At 37.1% G+C, this 12,351-nt stretch overlaps 1 protein-coding gene and 1 long non-coding RNA gene across 2 annotated transcripts in view; both read left to right on the forward strand.

Annotated features, from left to right (window-relative positions):
* Tmem63 (transmembrane protein 63) overlaps positions 1-12,351 on the forward strand; it is a 120,049-nt gene that overhangs the window by 32,207 nt on the left and 75,491 nt on the right. The window lies entirely within an intron of this gene.
* On the forward strand, positions 10,373-10,721 carry LOC136350354 (uncharacterized). The gene is made up of 3 exons (XR_010734140.1): positions 10,373-10,446; positions 10,530-10,591; positions 10,645-10,721. It is a non-coding gene; the product is annotated as an uncharacterized lncRNA (long non-coding RNA).

Raw genomic sequence — 12,351 nt, forward strand, 5'->3', positions numbered from 1 at the left:
TGTGCCAAATAGGCAAAAGCGTTCATCGCATAACTCCATTAGTGGAATTTTACAAGCAGATTCTCTCAATAATGTTAGTCTAATCTTCATAATCCGTCCGTTCTCCACATACATTTAGGATTTCTGGTAGTTTCGTCTTTGTGGTATAGAGAAACTCCTGGGGGTCGTTCGCCGATTTTAGTCCTAAGCGAAGAATTTTGGAGCGAAATTGAGCGAATGCACCATGAAGTTTCTACGTTTCATTCGTTTTGATCCGAAGCAATATCCATCTGTCTCGATTTAACAACGAAGGGAAGCGGTATTCGTCCCTAACTGCAACTAAATGGAACCAACCAATCAAGGAACCATTTAGACTCCAGTACCAAAAGCGTTTAGTACATCGAAAGTAACGAGGTCTAGGAACGAAAGCGCTCATTCTGACCAGAGCATGAGAGATGGGAAGAGGAAGAAGTCGTGGCCTTTGACTCTCGGATCCCACCGTTGCTGGTTTGATGAGACAGGGAGAAGCATTCTCAGTTCGGATGCCTTCAGTACTGACTCACAGAGATAAAAGACGCAGACAAAAATATAATTTTTGGAATAAATTTTTAAACCTAAACCCGTCGACGAGACAGAAGCCAGGCTCGCGCTATTCAGCTCCGGCCACTGAATATACAGAGCGGGAGAAATATGTGGAAATGGTCGATTATTACTAAAACGACACTAGACAGGGCAAAATATAAACGTTCTGTGGTACCTTTACAATTTATGATTCTTGATGATACAGCATCTAGAATGTACAGGGTGTCCAAAGAAAGCCTGGCAGATACCCGCACTTGTTTTAACTACAGCACCCCGTATAATAAAATATTTTCAGATTCTACCTTTAATTTGCAATAATGCTTATGTCCCCAATTGAGCAGGTTTGGGGACATTTACTCGTAAAAAATAGGCAATTATACAAGGTGTTTGAAAGAGACACGGCTCATATCGCCGTTCGTAATGGGTATTCCTTCAGAATTTATTTCCGGCCCACCACTGCAGCATTCTAATTCGAAAAGATTAACTACACCATATAACCAATCAAATAGTTAAATACCCAATGGCATTTTATTGAATTTATTTAATTACATATCTGAAGTTTTTGATTACAAATCTGCATGTGCGATTAAAATTGCTATTACTTAAGCGAGCGGTAAAATGTCAATGTTTATAGCTAATTAAAGAAAACTAGTTAAGTCCGCGTCGTATAATTACCAAGGAAGTGTACCACATACGTTTGTGCAAAAACCCAATAGAACTGCTTTTAAGTATGCCGACTTTTAAGATATGCCTGGTAAAAAACATCTTATATATATATATATATATATATATATATATGGATGTATAATGGGATTGAACAATTTAGACTTGCTTTATTGTCTTCGGGGACATATCCCCTATTTTCCATTGGGAAATCCTAATTGCAATCTAATTTGAAGAAATAGATCGGTCGTGTATGGCAGGCAAACATCGAATATCTCGACAAGACCTATCCAGTTCCGCAATGCACCGTGATAGGCCCGAAGAACGTCTTTCAGGTCGTTCCATTCAACGTTTCGTAAGTTCTTCGTGTTGGGACGAAATTGTTTTAATAGTCGACATATCCTCATGCCGAAAGATTTCGACCTAAGATAATGAACGCCATCTTAATTAGTTATCAGCGAACTTCGTACGACCATATAAAGACTTGGTGTTTTCAAAGAAAAATTTATTGCAGGTACCCGCGAACATTATAGCAATTGAGGCTAGGCCGAGGTATATTAATTTTTATCTTTAATGGGATTGGAAATTAGCAATCATGGTGTGCCGGAATATATCTCAACAGCTTTAGTGTGTCGCATCCAATGCATGTCCGCCAATTGCACTAATTCCCCACGTTTGCCTGCCCCTAAGATCCGAATTCGAGATAACAGGAAAAGGCGTAATTGTAAAATCATCAAAGAAATAAAAAATCCAGTTTAGGACCTGCCGTATTATGTAATTTTCTGGGTGATTTACCAACACGCGATCTAAGCCCTTAAGAAACAAGGGTAATATATCACCCTACTAGTTGAGGGGACACTTCAAAATTGCCGCACGTTCTCCCCTTATCCCTTTTGGGCCCTGTCGCATTTTCCAATTTGGCTTCCGAAGCCTAAATTAAATATTTAAGCGATTTAAAATTTTCTGTTGCTCTACGTAATTGCCAAGTTTGTTTAATGTTTTGCCTTTGTTCATGGGATGTCTGATTATGAAATTCACTAAATAAAAATGCAATCATTCTTCAAAGTTGGAATTTGACTCTATTTTTTGTTAATAACCGTGTTGATCCATGTTTACAAACTGCATTCAAACTGCAACCTCATCATTCCATTCCGCGAAAATGTGGAGTTTTGTAAACGGTTTACAAACGGCCGCATACTACGTCATCAGTTCATACAAAACTACCATCGGCGTTGAACCATTTGAAACCGTATTAGCGAGAAAAAACAGTTTTGGTCGTATCCGTAAATATATGTTCGTTGAACCCCGCGCCGCGTAAAATTATAGATATACGAGTAGGAAAAACTTGAGCCAAACTTGGTGAAACTCAGCCCCTGCATAAGTATGGCTGGAATTCATAAATAATTTGCAAAAAAATATTTATATCTCTCTTTTTTTTATCAATAAATTGACCCATTGTCGTTCATCTGCGCAGCAACTCTACTGGTTCAAACGAAGTCGAATCTGCGAAGAGCGGAGGCTGTTCAGAAAGAAATGGGTGAATTTGCTTTCTTCTAGACAACTCGCTCAAAGTTCGAGCAGCTGCTAAATCTCGAGTCTGAAGTTTGAGACACTGCAAACCCTTAACGTTAAAATCGATTGGTATTTAGTTAATATTCTCATTTTGCATGTATGTAGGTACTCCGATTTATACACGTTGCTTGTAATTCGAAAACAATTTATCCGAACAAGAATTTTAGGGAAGACAAGGCATATCGATTCTTGGGAACTGTAAGTAATAGATATCATTCATAGGTGACTGGGAGTGCTCTCCAGCGAGCCACAGCGATCGAAATGATGGAATCTCTTAACCGCCAAATGCGTGGCTGGGGGAAAATAGCCATGATTGAAAGCGAGTCCTTTCCACCCTTACGGAAAAGCTCTCTATACGACCCACTCAGATACATTATGAAACACTTTGCGGCTTTTTTATCGACATCTAAATACGATATCAATATGTTAGGCCCTTCCACCTGACGGCCGGGAGTTATTCTGACTTGTCACTCTGGCAACTGACAAAAATTGATCCCACGGGGAATGTCCCACCCTACACACGGACTTCACATAGGCAATATAAACGTATACAATTTCATTAATTGCTGGCTGTTAGATAATGCGACAGACAATAAGACCGATCGGCAAGGAACAAGAATCCTTGCAGGGGGTACCACCAGTAAATATGTTTATTGAGGTCTAAGTGTTTGTTGAATATTAGAATATGTCTGGAAATGACAGCCTGCATTGCTCTGTCGAGGAAGTATCAACGAATTAGTGTTGCTCTTCTCCTTCATTTTCACTCTTCGAAATTGGTACTATGAGGCTGATTAATTCCTTACGCATTGGAATTAAGACATAATGGTATGATAATGATAAAAAAGTCTTCCGTGATGTCTCGGAGCTTTAGCCATGAGCTGGGAATTACTAAGGTGAATTTTAACTTGCGAAACCAACTTGTAGTCTATCGTCATAAATACGGAGGTTATTAATTTTAGCTGTTAAACATTATATGACCCGCCCAGTAATACCTTCGCTGGAAAGCAATCTAGGTTATCACGACGACAACAACACGATGCGTATTTATGAAATTCCTTAATCGCAATTCCTTTCATTTTCAATTTTAATCTTAAACTTACAAATGGACATCGCCAATAACCTTCGAACAGACTGAATATGCAAGAATTGTAAGACTTTTGCTTTGGTCTATTGTACGCTGATGTCACCTTCTTTATTTGCATGTAGTTATCCGCATATTACGAATTAAGAACGTAGATAAAATCTACATCTCAAAACTTACACTGCTGATTTCGGTTTCAGAAAACACGTTTGACCATCAAGATATGGTTATTTATTGTTCTTATGTTCTAAATTTATGTAACAATTGTTAGTTTGATTTGGATTTGCACTTGCACACAAACACTAGCGAAGGTGGGTGTTGTGGTAAGGCCACGAAAGAGAACGGTGAAGTACCGGATTCGACAATGGATCAGAAAAAATTTGCTAACCTTAACGTACGTCTGATGTCTCCTCTGAGGACTTTTACACGCGGAACTATGGGTGCTTCTCATTCGTGTTCTATGTCCGATGCTGCAACGCAGAGTACCTGAACACTTTCAGTGAAAGCCAGTAAGTCCTTATCATTCTTGATGCCCACTTTCCACAATGAAACAACAGTAATCGTATTAAAAGTTTTATTAACATCAATCCACATGTGCATCTTGATTTCTTTTAACAATCCTCACTCTACTTCCTTATGTTATTGACCAAAACAAAACGGGATTTCGCCGTTCTTTCTGCCAACTTGTGCTTCCGGTTTCTTGCCTTTAAGTCTTCATATTACCTTTTTGAGCTGTCTTCCTCTTTGTTGCGGTTCCATCTTCACTGCCTTTTTGCTTCGCTTGTACAACTGCACGTGGGATGCCACTTCGACATCATTTGAGATAAGGGATAGCGCTTTGGACCTATTCATACATAATATCGCAATAAAATTAAAATAATAATAATGAAACCATGCGCAGTATGTTAATTAAAGTGGCCCGTCAGGTCGCCCAACCTTACCCCTATGGACTTTTTTTATGAGGTTATCTAAAATAAACGATACACTTAAATAGGCCCAAAAACATGGAAATATAAAAAAATAAAGTTACTCAAGATGCTCCACAAGTCCCTCCTCAAATGATGAAAAAAATTCTTGAGCAATTTGAATTGCGGCTTGCTCACTGTCAAGAAGTCAACGGGGCAAAGTGCTAACATTTAATACATTATATTGTGGTGGTTTACAGTGCTATTTTTTCCGTATTAATAATTCTAGCGTTATCTTTATTGTTTGTAATTTTTTTCGAAAATTGAAGTTTGAACATGGGTATATCACATGAAAAAAATTTAGAATTTTCCAACGATCTCAAAAACGTCACAATATACGTGCGGCCCACCAAAAAAATTTAAAAGTACATATATGTATCTATTACATAGGTATACACACGTGTCTGTTACAACAAAAAGTGCACAACTAAAAACAATATTTAGCGCATTCCACCATTTTCATGAAAAATATTTCCTTACATTTTTAACGAATCTTACCGGGACTTTTGTTCCTCTCTGTATGCATATTTCCGTATATATCTTACGTATATTTTTAAAAATTTGCCGTTAAGTGAAACATCATTCCATTCTTCTACATGCAATAATACAGACGGTTTTCAAACACACATCACACTTGTTCGAACAGCTGTTGTGGAATGTGACGACAAGCCTACAAGTCTTCGAGACTCGAATAAAATTTGAAGATCCTGTACAGGAGACGCGCAAAGCACGTTTTTAAGGTTTACCCGAAAAAAAAAGTCAAAATGTGTAAAATCGGAAAATCTACCTGGCCACTCTATGATACCTCTTCTGCCAATCCACCTAGCAGGAAAATTAGTGTAGAAACTGTCGAACCGGTAAAGCGTAATGCGGAGAGACACCATCATGTTGGAAACGTAATAAAACCCCTTTGGGTGTTCTCTCTTGTTCATTCTTCTTTTGGTAATTTCACAGAATGACCCATTTTTTTCAACTGAATTTGAATACCAAAAACCAAATTTTGACACGGCCGCGTAAAGATTTTATTGACCTTTAAAATGATGTGTAACTTGATCCGTGCTCCCCATTAAAAAAAAAAAAAACGTGCGGTTGCCATCCTTGAAATATTGTCGATCGGCCATCAGAGCTCTTTTACTTTACTTTGCACTTCCAGAAATCTGGGAAGTGGCAAGTTTTCAAAAATGCACCCCGTATATATACATATATGCACATGTAAAAGCCATTTGATTTCCCAGTATAACATTTACATGTTTTCCTCTAATTTTAAAATCTGCGCAGCAGTTCTGCGCACCAGTCGTCTTTAGCTCTAACGTTGATGTTACAAGAGATATCGACCGATTATACAACATTGGGACCTTCGGTACACATTGCAGGTGAGGAACCGTATATCGGAGCTGTTTCGATTTAGTTGGGAAATTTCCGTTGCGGAAAGGAATGATTTGACCATGCGAAAAATAACCGTTTGCTAAGAAAACTCCACCCACAACTGTTATTGTGAAATAGCCGTTTCTCTCCTCATTAGTACAGAGATCTCTAGCATGTAATTTGATTTCATTATCGAATTCCGAATCTAAAGAAGGCGACAACACTAAATTTGCTACTAAAAATAAACAACTTCCTTAACAGCGATATACCAATTTATTTCCTGATTAACATGGGCTGTTAAATAATTATTAATTTGAGACATTTATATTACAACAAATTAAAAACTTTAAAAGAGCCGCCACTCTAAACGTTATTAAAGTCAGTAATAAAAGACCTGTTTCTCGGCATCGCAGATTAAATGTCCTCCGGATTAAATTTAATTTTTATAAAGTCTATACTAGAAACTTTCGTTTTTTGCCTTGACACATTCGTCACCAATCCTTCCTCAATTATCGATTTTCACGGTTGATAACTACAAAAATTGTCACGATTCTCCCTTTTAATATCACCAAATTGGTATAAAATTACGTGGGAAAGTTCCAAATCCATTGATGTTCCTTAAGCAGCCCATAACCGCAAAAAACTTTTAAACGAACTAATAAAGGCGTTAATAACACCGAGGAAAACGCAATGCTTTTTAATTTGGGTGACATTAACATATTATTTTACGGACTCCGCACTGCATAAACGTAAGAGATGCCTAGGAGTATGCCCTAATAATGACAATGCCCTACCCGCCAGATTTTTATTAACGAGGGGGCTGAAGTTGGAAGTTTTTTTTTATGACACCGCAGCTTCTAACTGATTTCATATTAGAGAGAGACCTCATAAATCCTAATTTCGCTCAGGGGTTGTCGCGTTATGAAGTTATAAGAAAAATTTTGAATTTATTTGCCTTGAAAGAACGCCTAGTATAAGTGAATATATTAAACCTCCGGATACCTCCTTTTGTCTTACTTTTCATATTAAGTATGTTATGCGACTAAAAACGTGTCTTCATTTTGCCTCAAACGGGGCAGCGAGGGTGGGAGGAGGGAAGGGTTTCATAATAGAGCGTTCTGCCAATACCGCTAATCTCTATCTTTTAGAGTTAATATTCGGGCTCTCACTTGCGTAGTTAGAGCCAGATGTGACAACCAATTTCGCATGATACGTGAGTGATAGTTTATATTGCCCTGTGGGATCCCAAACAGCTTGCAGAAATCGTTTGAGTTGACAGGCGCTTGCCTTGAACGATGACAGTCTATTGCGATCTTCCGCTCAGCGGACCCTGTATAATAAAAATGCAAATGAGGGCCTCAGTTACACCTTGTAAGTTTTTCTTGCTGTTCATTTAGTATATGCTTGGACAGATAAGTGGTTAAAAGTTGGAGGCACCCAAAGTTATGGGAAGTTAAAGAATGTAACGAGCTGGGCAAATTAAAACAGCTGCATTGATTGCTGATTCGATTTATGTATTTCTTTTCTCGGTTCTTCTAAAATTTCATAAACGCGTTAATTTATTTAGTTTGAACCGGATAAATTGCTGTTCTAAATGAACGCGTCGTCGATGCATGATTATGTGTATGTCCCGCTCTAACTGTTTTTGCGACATTTGTAGATTTAAGCGGGAGCTCTTTGCCAAATTTAATCACGTTCTATCATGTTTTTTCGAAACATTCACGTTTAAGAGGACAAGCTCGTTGACATACAAAGTATCATAAAAATCTAAAAAAATCGGCATCTCAAGAACCGTTTCACGCAACGTAATAAAATCTGAGAGACTGTCTTAACTGTCACAACCACCTCAAATGCTTTGAATTTCTAATGGTGTCAGTTTCTCCGCTTTGTGATAGGAATGTCTTTTTCTTTAAAGAAGCCTTTAAAATTTAAACATGATTTTTGTCGAATTCCACCATCATTCTAACTGATCCAGGATTTTTGGCTTACAGAAGAAAAATACACGTGATGCGATCTTGGTCAAATATACTATCCAGAACAAGCTATAATTAAGTTCAGAGTTTGTGACTCATATGGAGAGATTAGTTCAAAACCAATGGACTTATGATAGCCGAGGTGCGTTTTCCTTCGACTGAGTATCGCTACTCGGTGGGGCGACCAAATTGTCGGTCTGTAAGAGTCCTGAAATTTAGCTGTTCCGTTCTCCGTAAGACACCCTAAACATTGAATAAACGCCAGGAAGCAATCGGCGTCTAAGAGCATTCCTTCCAAAAACCTCTCCCTGATTTTTAATCGAGCTCGTACAAGACCTTGTGGAAGTTATAAAGAGTTCCCTATATTGGACTGTACACTTTAAAGGTCAAATAAAAACTTTCTAGCCAAAATAAAAAAAAGGTTCATTGAAGTATTATAATATATAGTTAATTTTATGAAATTTATTATTAATTTAGATATCTATCTAATTTTTACGAGTCAAAATAATTTAAATGCCGTCTATCAACTGTAATACATTTTAATTGTTTTGCTAAATTTTACATCACCCGGTAAAGTAAATCTTATCCTGTTGTTGCAGTTTCATTACGTATACGTTCCTTTAGCTCCAGCATTGTTGCTACACCACACCAAACAACGACTTTTTAATTGTGGGGTTTTTTGGTAAACAGTTAGCGAAAATTTTCACACCAATGACGAACAAGAAAGAATAAAAAATTACTCATCGTGATAATTAATTTAAACCTTAAGAAACTTGTTTAATTTTTTTTCGTAGATCAAGATCAAGATGGAGATATGCTTCGCAAAGTAATGCAAAATTTCGGATGATGGAGGGCATTTAACAAACATGATTCTTAAAAGCAAAATAACAATTATCTAAATTAATAACAAATCTCATAAAATTAACTATATACCGGATGTCCAGGCGAACCCTGTACACAAGAGATTAACATTGAGGATCGGTTTTTCTTTTTTGAGCGCCTGTACGGATTATCCAGTTGAAAAACTTTTACATGAAGGTCTTAATAGTCAAGACCGACCATTATTCCGCAATCTTTTCAATCTCCTGACTAGAGCCGTTTTGGCTCGAAACGCTTTGAAATAAAAAAAAATTTTGAATGTCCCGCTCAACCGTTCGAAGCCACGATTGGTCAGTGTCAAGGCCAGAATTAAACAAACGCAAAGCAGCCAACAACATAAACGTAAAAACCCCATGTCAAATGAGTGTTCTTTTTTTGCTAATTTCTCTGACTAATCCTGACCTCAAGCGGTTACGCGGGATATTGAATTTTTTGAAATTTGGACGCGTTCCGTGGAAAAACGGCTCTAATTAAAAAATTGAAAAAATAGCGGAATTGTGGCCAGTCTTGCGCACTACGAGCTCCGTATAAAAGTTTTTCAATTAGAATTGCAGGTGCGAGAAAATAAAACCCGATTCTCCATGTTGTTCTCATATATCTAAGATTCACTCGAACACATGGTATGAGTCCAATAAAAGACTATTTTACTTTGATTAGTAAGTTTTTATTTGCCTTTTAAAGTGCGTAATTTAATATAGGGAAACCTGTATTATTATTGATGTAGTATGCCTCATTTTGCAGACACATTTTTGCACATATTTTACCGATACATTGGCGTGCGACATAATTGAAATTCTAATGCATCGATATGCAGTGCGTCGTAAATTCGAAATTCATTTAGTCTGAAGCATGCCGTAGATTCTCTTAAACCAAATGATATGCTGGCGATAAAATTACCAGTAAATAAAGATTTGCATTTTAAATTATTGTCACAGTTCAAAGACAAGATCTTAGATAGCCGCTCCAGGGAAGGTAATCAGATGGGACCGACCATAAAGCGCATCGTTGCCAAGTCTTCCGACTTCAATTTTCGTGTTATAGTTTACGTCCTCACGTGGGAATCTGAAGGATGTGGGCATCGAGAAATGCTACATGGTTTAATCTACGAGGATTTTCAAAACTTTCCTTCGCGGTCGGGAAATGCGGCCGTAACGTGAATTTGCGAGCAAGTGGCAACAAAGTGAAATATGACAATCAGATATCCTGTCCAACAATATGTATATCAAAAGCATGTACTCCGTTGTCAACTGTCATCTTGCAAGCGATTGGTATGCATATGCCGAGCTAGAGAGAGAGTTTCAAATCGCGCTGAGGTCTTTTTATTTTTCAAGGGACACAATCAATCAAACCGGAATTGTTGCTCAACTTTTTATATTCAATGACAATGGTAAAATTTATTACTTAGCATCAATTTGTCTTATCTGAGACACGTTGTCCCGATACCGATTTTTTCTAGTTTTTGTCTTTTAGATTACCGATCGCGATATGATATCTTGTTATTTTAGACGTTTACACAGTAGGGATTTGAGGAGGTAATAACTTATAATGGATTACTTATGGCTTATTTTACAGCATGTTCTTCCAGCCTGGGTCTTTTTTTGTTAGCACTGCTGAACTGGTATAATAACCCTTTTGCTTCCTTTGCGTCACTACTAACGACCTCTTGTTCGCCTCATACTCAGCTAGCGACCATCATGGCGGTAATAATTAATTTTTACCGCATACCGTTTCTTGAGAGCATTCAAGACATTCGTATAAAGTGCAGTGGGGTAAATATATGAACGGGGTAAATGCTTTACTGCGTTCCCTCTGTTGTAATGAACGTAAAAATGTATTAATTAATACAGTACAACTTGGCGAAAACGAACCATCAAGGTACTTGGCCTGCCGTTCTTTACATGCGGGAAATCCTTGTTCGCGACCGAGGAAAAAAGCTTGTTGATTTAAAATACTTCTTTTAACCAAATGCCAAATTACACAATTTTTCTTGTAGTAAATATATATTAAATGAGAGAAGAAACAACAAAAATCTTAAATAAAATCGAAGTTTAGGGGAACAAACATGTCCGTAATTTGACCCTGCGCCTCGCAGTTTTTCAATAACTCTTCAGTTATTTTGTTTAGTAAAATATCTGTGACATTTTAAAAATTTTCATTTTCTGGAAAAGCCATCTGTGCAGAATATACTACGATCGCCAAAGCGCAAAGGGCTTCTTGAGCTGCGAAGATTAAAACTTCATCATTCCTGCAAACTTCCTCCTCACCACTTGAACCGTCTTCATATTGTTCATTGGCAGTTATTTGAACAATCTCAATATCATCAAGAAATTCAGCAACTTTCACGTGTTCATCAATCATGTCATATCCATGTAAGTTAATTTCCTCAAAATCAGAAATCTAGTTGTTTTTAGCCCATTCACGTAAATCTCCAGCAGCTCGCTCACAGCAGCATCTCCTACTAAGCTCAATGCTCAAGATATGTTATAATCCAGTGTTCGTTATGTCCGAGTTTGATATAACCGAATAAAAATACAACAGTTTTATAGAATCTTGAATTGGACTTTTTTTCTTTCAATATAACCGAATGTTTGTTACAGCCCAGTTCTATTGTAATTAGAAATCTTCTTAATGATAGTTTGAATTGCAATGACATAGGTGTAGAGTGTTATTTGTAAGTTTCCCCTATTTAAATAAATTAATTAAATTACGCTTCAAGAAAGGTTTGTGCACAAATTTGAAATTCCAATTACAGTACTTTTCTTTTAAAGGAAATATCCAGTTTCGAATTGTAATTTTTAATAGATATAAAGATTTGTGATTAAAGTTTACGTATAAAAAAAGGATCCTACATTGTTTTCTAATATTTTTCTAGCAAATCCCTAGTCTGCTCGTACCCCGGAATATGCAGGACACGTGCAAACTAGTTGCTGAAGCTAATGCATATTAAACCGCAGTCACAGTATATATTTGATCAAATGCATAAAAGAAAAAAAAAGACAAAAACAAGAGCGGAAGTAATAGCTGTCGAAGAGGTTATAGAAATGTTAATTAGAAACAAGCGGCCAAAAGTGCAAAGCAGCAAAGTGCAAGCAGAAAAGCAAGCAAAATGAAGAAACCCATCAACCATAATTTTGATAGTGTTGATAACAACAATAACTTGTGAACCATCAACAAGTGCGACTTTCGATTTTATATTGGCCCCTGACAATGAGTTGAATGCTTTAAATGTATGCAGTGGGTGTGTGGCGTTTATAACAGAAGTTCAAAAAAGAAGCAATATGAGTGTGAGAGA

Source organism: Euwallacea fornicatus, chromosome 3 (assembly GCF_040115645.1).
Source record: "Euwallacea fornicatus isolate EFF26 chromosome 3, ASM4011564v1, whole genome shotgun sequence".
NCBI lineage: Eukaryota > Metazoa > Arthropoda > Insecta > Coleoptera > Curculionidae > Euwallacea > Euwallacea fornicatus.